The sequence below is a fragment of the Rutidosis leptorrhynchoides genome, chromosome 10, assembly GCF_046630445.1.
Source record: "Rutidosis leptorrhynchoides isolate AG116_Rl617_1_P2 chromosome 10, CSIRO_AGI_Rlap_v1, whole genome shotgun sequence".
NCBI classification, from domain to species: Eukaryota; Viridiplantae; Streptophyta; class Magnoliopsida; order Asterales; family Asteraceae; genus Rutidosis; species Rutidosis leptorrhynchoides.
In genome coordinates this window covers 356,930,208-356,939,579 of record NC_092342.1, presented here as the reverse complement: position 1 = coordinate 356,939,579, position 9,372 = coordinate 356,930,208, and the positions used below count along the sequence as shown (strand labels likewise).

The window sequence follows — 9,372 nt, the reverse complement described above, 5'->3', positions numbered from 1 at the left end:
ATTCTTCTCTGGATTCGGGCACTGGCTCTTATAGTGACCTTGTTTTCCACACCCAAAACAAGTAACGGTAGCCAAAGCAGTTCTATTTTCATTGGTGGCAGGAGTCTTGGTATCATTTGTATTTGTAACGAGAGCCCTACAATCTTCAGCAAGATGACCCTTTCGATTACATTTGTTGCATACCACATTACAGTAACCAGAGTGATGTTTGTGGCATCGATTGCATAAAGGATTTTGTCCTTTATAACCGAAGCTTAAACCACTACCCGCACCACGCATGATTTCTTGTTTCTTAAAAGATTGTTGTTGGTTACCTCGATCATAATTTCCATTCCACTTTCTTTTGTTACCCGATACCTTCACATCAGTATTGGATGCTTTCTTATCCATGATGACCTGATCCATTAGCTCGTTTGCCATGGTTATAGCTTCATGAATTGTCTTAGGTTTCGATGCTGTAACATTTTCCTTGACCTTTTTGGGCAAACCATCTTTGTACATTTCAATCTTCCGTTCTTCGGTTGGAACCAATTCAGGACATAGTAAAACTAATTCCATGAATCGCTGATTGTAGTTGGTGATTTCGGTACCAACAACCTTCAGACTTCGTAATTCATCTTCCAACTTCCTAACCTCGTTCCTTGGACAATATTCGTTGATTAACATTGTTTTGAATTCTTCAAATGGAGTATCATAAGCTACATCTCCTCCTACAGCCTTCACATAATTTTTCCACCACGTGAGTGCACTATCTTGTAAAGTGCACGATGCATACTTGGTCATGTCCTTTTCAACACAACCACTGATTTTAAACACAGTCTCCATCTTTTCTATCCACCGGGTTAAACCGATCGGTCCTTCTGTTCCACTGAATGATGAGGGCTTGCAAGCTTGAAAAGTCTTGTAGGTGCATCCTACACGAGGATTTGGGTTAACTGCAGCAGCTCTTGCAGCTTCGACCCATAACATTCTGTCGTTCACTCGCTGGTTGATGAATTCCTCGACTTCTTGTTCCGTCATTCGATTCAATCGCGCCATTTCCTAATGAAAGAAAATAATTATTCACATGGAATATTATAGATGTAGTGTGTATTTATAGTACATTATAGCTTGTTAATAATATGAACCAGGTATTATTATAAAAGCCTTTTCTTCTTATTTGCATTTTATAATTATATCTAGGGTAGTACCTACCCGTTAATGTTCATACTTAATAGCTTAGTACAGAACCAATTACTACAATCTAAATAATACTTAACCATGGAAAATTATTGCATTTCATACTTCACTATTTTACATATGCTTATCTTACATCGAACATTAAGCAAACCACACTAATAATATTATACAAAACATTATATGATCCCATGGTTTAATACGACAGCGCATCGTTTGGTCTATTTTCTAGGACGTTTAGGTTCAATGAATCGCCTAACGCTTATCCTAGCTGTCTGCCTATATTTTGGCTGTGGGACTGAAGAACTGGATGCCGGGATAGAACGAATAGGAATAGCGGGAATAGGGGTGGTAGTGTCTAGTGGAGTTGGTGCCACATCATCCTCACTAAACTCGGGATTTGAATTTTCTAATTCATTAGCCTTTCGTTTCTTTCCTAATTCGAACTTGTCTTTCGTAATTTCCTGTATTTCTTCCTCGGGTTCACTTTCCTCCTCGGGTTCACTTTCCGGGTTCCCTATAGTTGGTTCATCCGGAATTTGTGAATCTTCCCCAAAGATATCATTTTCGTCATCGGATAGGTTAATGACTGGAACACCATCTGAAGATTCTGGTTCGGAGTCGCTGAATGTGATAACAAGTTTTGAGTCCGACATCTATCACACAACAACTAACCCATTAGTACTACATAATATTTACATATAAATTTTAACCAACAATGATAAGCAATGGTTTTTAAATCAGACCCGGTCAAAGTCCAGACTTACTAATGTATCCTAACGACTTATTAGTTAGACACACTAATGCAAACCTGGTTCGCTAAGACCACCGCTCTGATACCACATGTCATAACCCGTCCTTAACCATAAGAACGAGTTAGATAACGTATGATTTCATTGCGAGGTATTGACCTCTATATGAGACATTTTTAAAAGAACAACTGCATTTATTTTACATTACAAACCAAACTCTTATTTTAATACAAGCTTTAGACAATATAAATATGATTATCGTTTAGCGATAATCTTAGACTTACAAACTTTACAAATAATGATAACAATACGATTTCTAGCATATTTTACGATACAACTCCTCGGATATGCAGTCTTGTTTTTGACACAAATATGCGTACACAAGATCTTGCTTAAATTCAACATGTTGCAGCGGAAGCTTTTAGTTATCACCTGAGAATAGACATGTTTAAAACGTCAACATAAAGTTGGTGAGATATAGGTTTAATGCCGGCAGCGATATAAATATAGACCACAAGATTTCATATGTAAACATTTTAATAAAAATATTCTAAGTGGTTGAGCACTTGGTAACCATACTTAACATTTAATCACGTCGCATATTCCCTTTATTATGAAATCTTACTACACCGTACCAAGTGTAGTCACGAAACGAAGTACTGTGCAACCGTTGAATACTGGTCGTCCAGTCCGGTTGGGGTTGTCAGGCCCGATAGATCTATCAACAGGATTCGCGTTTACAATACCCATGTAAATTATAGTTACCAAGCTACAGGGAAGTATGCCAGTGGTACAACTCAACGTAGAATATATTTTTCAGTTACTTGTGTCCATAACGTAAAACATAAAATACATGTATTCTCATCCCGAAATACTTAGAGTTTAAAAGTGGGACTATATACTCACTTTTGCCTTGAAGATATATATATTTTGACTTGGTCTCCGATTGATATCACGAACCTATCCATATATAATATATATCAATATATTTTCATTTTAAACAATCGTCACATATATATACTTATAATACTTTTAATGTCTTCTTAGTCCGTAGTTAGCAATTAAATTTTAATGGTTCATTTTTAGGTGTTTAATAAATAAATAAAACCCCCATCGAAATAAATAAAACCCCCATCGTATTCGTATTGGTCGGGATTAATCTTGACCCACGGTACCGGTGTTGTCAAATGACGTGTTGCGTACATAAAGTACCGGTGTTGTCAAATGACGTGTTGCGTACAATCATGGGATCTTATGATTAATCTTCTCGTATTGTTTACGGGTGATCCTGAAATATATAAAATTAAATTATGAGTACATATATATAAAATATCATGTTATTTTAAAACAAAGTGATTTTTTTAATTTTTCTCCAATTATTTTCGTGGCTAAACTAGTTTTGGATATCCGATTTTGTTTTGGTCATAGTTTCTTCGTTACAACTCCGTTTTCGTTGGTTCAACTTGCCACTTCCTTGGATCGAGTCCTTCTTTAAGAATATGAACTGTAAATACCTTAGTTTGTATTCGAAATCACAGGTCATAGGTCAAACTTTGGTGAAACTTATGAAGTTGATCATTTTCCCTTATGCAAACAACATTAAATGATTATTTTTCTAAAAATACTTATACTTTGAGTTAAATCATGAAATTTTTATGTGTTATCATATTCATAGTAAATATCATTTTTCCAGAAAATAAACCTCCAATTCAAGGTTCAAAATAGTTTTTAATTATCCAACCCAAAAAAGCCCCCGGTTGTACTCCGACGTCGTAAATTCAGTTTTTAAGGTGTTCTTTGAAAAACCAAGTTATACCTTGTTAAGTTAGCATATATTTATGATATATTACAGGTCTTGAAGTATTTTAAAAGGTAAGTTAGAAGGATCTATTTAGTTTGCAAACAAGTTTGAAATCATTCAAACTATGTTCTTGTTGTTAAAATTGTATACCATAAAATAAGATAGCTATATATATATGAATCGAATAAGGTTATGAACAAAGTTACTACCTCAAGTTACTTGGACAAGATTGCTGTAAAAGAGGAGTAAAAACCTAGAACCAAAAGAGTGATGGAATTGGATGAAAGATTGGAAGTAAACTTGTGTTCTTGGAAGGATTCTTGAAGTGTTTTTGTAAGGGTTTTCTTATGGTGATTAAGTGATGTTTTTGAAGCTAGATCTTCATGGTTGTAGGCTGAGATGGTTAAGGGGTTTAAGGCTCATGAAAGTGTGTGTGTTAAGCTAAAAAATGGAAGTGAAAATGAATCAAAATGGAGTACTCCTCACCCTCATTAAAAACGTGAATGGGGGGAGACAAGAACAAATTTCAAGTTTGTTATTTTGTAAACTTAGTCATACTTGCTTCCAAATTCTAATTACCTTATACCTAGGGTAGTAACAAGGGCTGGTTAGGTGGTGATTTTATGTGTATATACTAATAGTAAATACGTATAGAAGCTAGGTATGATACGGGTACATATACCGTAGATATACGTATAGAAATCTTGTGAAAAATGAAATGAGAATTCAAATATAGCTATCTTTTGTGAATATACTTATATTGTTTTATGTATTTAAATCCTTAAAAAGTGATTAAATACATTACTTATACGATATATGTATAAACATTATAGGTCATAAGTATTTATGTCAAATAACATTACGTATGGTTATCGTTTTGAAAACTTAAGTTAGTAGTTTCAAAATATACTTATAACTTATTGTTATTAATACAAAATGAGGTATTAAAACATCCTTAGATCATGTTAAATATGTATATATACATATATATACACAAACGTATAATTATCATATGTTATATAGTTCGTGATATCATCGGTCAAACTAGACGGTCAAACGTTGTGTAAAACTCTTTTCAAAAATATAAGTCTCTACAATTTGGATTGCTTATCATGTTGGTAAGGTTTAATTTATGTAAATATTAATCTTATAAGTATAGAACGATCGAAAAAGTGCGGGTCATTACACCATGCGATCGCATGGCCCTGAAATCCAGGCCACATTGTTATAAAAAGGCAGTTTGTCGAACGAAATATTAACCTTTATCCATCCATCTCTCTATCTATAAACGTGTATATATATATATATATATATATATATATATATATATATATATATATATATATATATATATATATATATATATATATATATATATATATATATATATATATATATATATATATATATATATATATATATATATATATATATATATATATATATATATATATTTTAATTTTAATTTTAATTTTAATTTCTAATAATAAGGGTATGATAGCGAATGTTGTAAGGGTGTAAGTAGAAATTCTGTCCGTGTAACGCTACGCTATTTTTAATCACTGTAAGTTATGGTTAATGTTATTTTTAAATTAATGTCTCGTAGCTAAGTTATTATTATGCTTATTTAATGCCGAAGTAATCGTGATGTTGGACTAAATATTAAAATTGGGTAATTGGGCTTTGTACCATAATTGGAGTTTGGATAAAAGAACGACACTTGTGGAAATTAGACTATGGGCTATTAATAGGCTTTATATTAACTAAATGATACCTCGTTAATTTAATATATAGACTTATAATTTGACGTATTTATATATAACCACATACGCTTGACTGGGTACGGTGGGAGGGATATCTATAAATACCAATAATTGTTCATTTTACCGGACACGGAACTGGATTAATAGTTAATAGACTTGTTGAAACAGGGGTGGATTACATTCAAGGGTAATTGGTGTAATTGTTAACAAAGTAGTAAAACCTTGGTTTACACGCAGTCGATAACCTGGTGTATTCATTAAATAAAGTATTAAGACCTTGTTACAATTCGAATCCCCAATTAGTTGGAATATTTGACTTCGGGAATAAGAATAATTTGACGAAGACTTCCGTATTTTATGATTATGACTGATGGACTATTATGGAAAAATCCGTATGGACATATTGAATAATCCAGGACAAAGAACAATTAACTCATGGGAATAAACTAAAAATCAACACGTCAAACATCATGATTATGGAAGTTTAAATAAGCATAATTCTTTTATTTCATATTTAATTTCACTTTTAATTATCGTACTCTTTAATTATCGCAATTTTATTTTATCGCACTTTTATTTATCGCAATTTAATTATCGTTATTTATTTTACGCTTTAAATTAAGTCTTATATTTTACATTAGGTTTTAACTGCGACTAAAGTTTTAAAAATTGACAAACCGGTCATTAAACGGTAAAAACCCCCTTTTATAATAATAATACTACTTATATATATTTTTTATATTTTTACAAATATAGTTTTTAAAAATATAGCGTTAAGCTTGTTTAATTTTCCCTGTGGAACGAACCGGACTTACTAAAAACTACACTATTGTACGATTAGGTACACTGTCTATAAGTGTTGTAGCATGGTTTAGGTATATCCATTCTATAAATAAATAAATATATTTTGTAAAATTGTATCATATTTAATAGTATTTCGTTGTAAAAATAATACTATTTCCTAGTACACCTCGCACACATCAAGTATTTTTGGCGCCGCTGCCGGGGACATTCTTGCTTAAACGCCGGAAGCGCAACGCTATATATATATATATATATATATATAAGATTTTTATTAATTTTTAGTTTACTTTTATAAAAATACGTTTTTGTAAAAATACGTTTTAATACAAAAATATAAAAAGAAAAACAAAAATTATATATTTTTAATAGTTTGTTAAATATATAAGTTTTATAAATTTTCTCTATTTCTATTTTTAGTTTGTAAAAATATAAGTTTTATTTAATTTATATAAATACTTTTTATAAATATAAAAACAACAAAACAGAAAAAAAAAATATAAAAGTATCGGGCCTGGTACTGTAGCAGCCCAAAGTCTGGCCTGAATTCGCAGACCATGCGATTGCATGGTATTACAACGGTCAGCTCATGCGATCGCATGAGCTAATTTGACACGGCTGTTACCTGGTGCGACCAGTTTAGGGTTAGATTATATTAATTATTATTATTAATTAATAACCCTAATTAGGTTTTGTATATTTAATTAATTAGTTTTAGTTATTATTTAATTTATATATTTAGTTTATTTAGTTTTAATAAATTATAAAATTAATAGTTTTATAAAATAAATAATATAAAAATAATATTTTTATAAAAATTGTACTTTTTACAACTTTAAGTTTATTTTTATATTTTGTATCTTTTTATTCGTTTTAGCGTAATATTTGTATTTTTCATTCGTATTTAGTTCTAAGTTATAGTTTTTTGCCATAGTTATTTTTATTTCTAGATTTCTAGGCTTTGCCGTAAAATCCCTTAAGTGCTTTTTCTTTAGACTAAGATTTAGGTGCTTTAGAATTTTGCGACGCCGTTTTTACTACCTTTTTAAGTTATTGCCATTTGGGATATAGTATTTTCTTTTAAGCTTTAATATTTTTTAGACGCAACTTTTAATTCTTAGTTTTTAGTTCCTTTTTAAGTTTCGACGCGCTACTTTCTTATTTTTATTTTTTTCAACGCCTTTTATTTTTTTCGACCTTTTATTTTTCGACGTTTTTCGACGCGCTCTTTTTCTTTCTTATTTCTCACCGATCTAGTTTTAGGACTTAGATTTTTTTTCTATTTCTTCTCTAAAATTTCTTTAAATTTCAACGAAAAATTATTTTAAGCGGTTAAATTAATTGACATCCAAATTTTCTTCTTCGTAGTAATAGTTGGATTTGTTAGTAGCTGAGTTGTGAGCTTCCGATTTAAAGGGTTCTGGCTCCCTGCTGCATCTATTGGCTATTCGAAACGTGGCCAAAAGCAAAAAAGTCTATTAATTTGATAACTTTAATAATTTTTATCTTTTATAACTAATAGGATATTCAGTGAATGCACCGAGCAAAACGTTCACCACCTTTTGTACGTTCATCACTTGTAACTCGATCAAGACATCTAGCAAATATTGTCGCCGTTGATTTTTCTTTAGAATCGTCATCCAGTCGATCAAGTACTCCAATTCAAATTTCCGATAATCCATTTTTTGAACCCGACCTCACAATTGAGAATCCGGAAGATATTCAGGGACAATTCAGAGATCCTGAACCATTAATCTTTCCTCCGGAACCACCAATCATTCAAACAGAGATTTTCGAGGAACGAACCATTAAATCAGAATCCTCTAGTGATTCAGATTCAACAAATTCAATCATGGAAAATCTGGAACCTCTAAGTATGGAAGACCGAATGCGAGCTAAACGCACTGGCCAAGGTCACGCAATTACTTAACCAGACATTAATGCGCCAGATTATGAAATCAAAGGACAAATTCTACACATGGTAACTAATCAATGCCAATTTAGTGGTGCGCCGAAGGAAGATCCAAATGAACATCTTCGTACATTTAATAGGATCTGTACACTATTTAAAATAAGAGAAGTGGAGGATGAACAGATATATCTCAAGTTATTTCCGTGGACTTTAAAGGGAGAAGCCAAAGATTGGTTGGAATCCTTACCTGAAGGGGCGATTGATACATGGGACGTCTTAGTTGAAAAATTTCTTAAACAATTCTTTTCGGCATCTAAAGCCGTAAGACTTCAAGGAGAAATTGTTACGTTCACACAAAAGCCAAATGAAACTTTATATGAAGCATGGACAAGATTTGGAAAGTTATTAAGAGGATGTCCGCAACATGGTTTAGACACTTGTCAAAAAGTACAAATATTCTACCAAGGATGCGACATCACTACAAGAAAAGACATAGACATAGCAGCTGGTGGTTCCATTATGAAGAAAACAGCAACTGACGCTTATAAAATTATTGATAACACTGCTTCCTACTCACATGAGTGGCACCAAGAAAAAGATATCATTAGATCATCTAAAGCAGCTAGAGCCGATTCTAGCCATGACTAAGATTCCATTTCTGCAAAGATAGATGCTGTCGAGAGACGAATGGAAAAGATGACTAAGGATATACACTCAATACGAATTAGTTGTGAGCAGTGTGGAGGACCACATTTGACAAAAGATTGTCTCAGTATTGAGCTAACAATGGAACAAAGAGAGAATGTTTCATACATAAACCAAAGGCCTGGAAATAATTATCAGAATAATTATCAACCGCCAAGACCAATTTACAATCAAAACCAGGATTATAACCGAAATGTTCCATACAACAACCAACAAGGTCCTAGTAATCAACAAGTATCCAATAATACTTACAATCAGCAAAGACCAAATTTTCAAAACAAACCACCATAAACCGATGATAAAAAGCCAAATTTAGAAGACATGATGTCGAAGCTAGTTGATTCTCAAACACAGTTTTTCACATCTCAGAAACAAACCAATGAACAAAATGTTCAAGCATTTAGAAATCAACAAGCTTCTATTCAAAATTTGGAGCAAGAAGTAAGCAACCTAGCAAGGTTG

At 32.1% G+C, this 9,372-nt stretch overlaps 1 non-coding gene across 1 annotated transcript; it reads right to left on the bottom strand.

The window, feature by feature from the left end:
- Positions 1–8,529: 8,529 nt before the first annotated feature.
- On the bottom strand, positions 8,530–8,636 carry LOC139873958 (small nucleolar RNA R71). The gene has a single exon (XR_011767667.1). It is a non-coding gene; the product is annotated as a small nucleolar RNA R71 (small nucleolar RNA).
- Between the last annotated feature and the right edge of the window lie 736 nt (positions 8,637–9,372).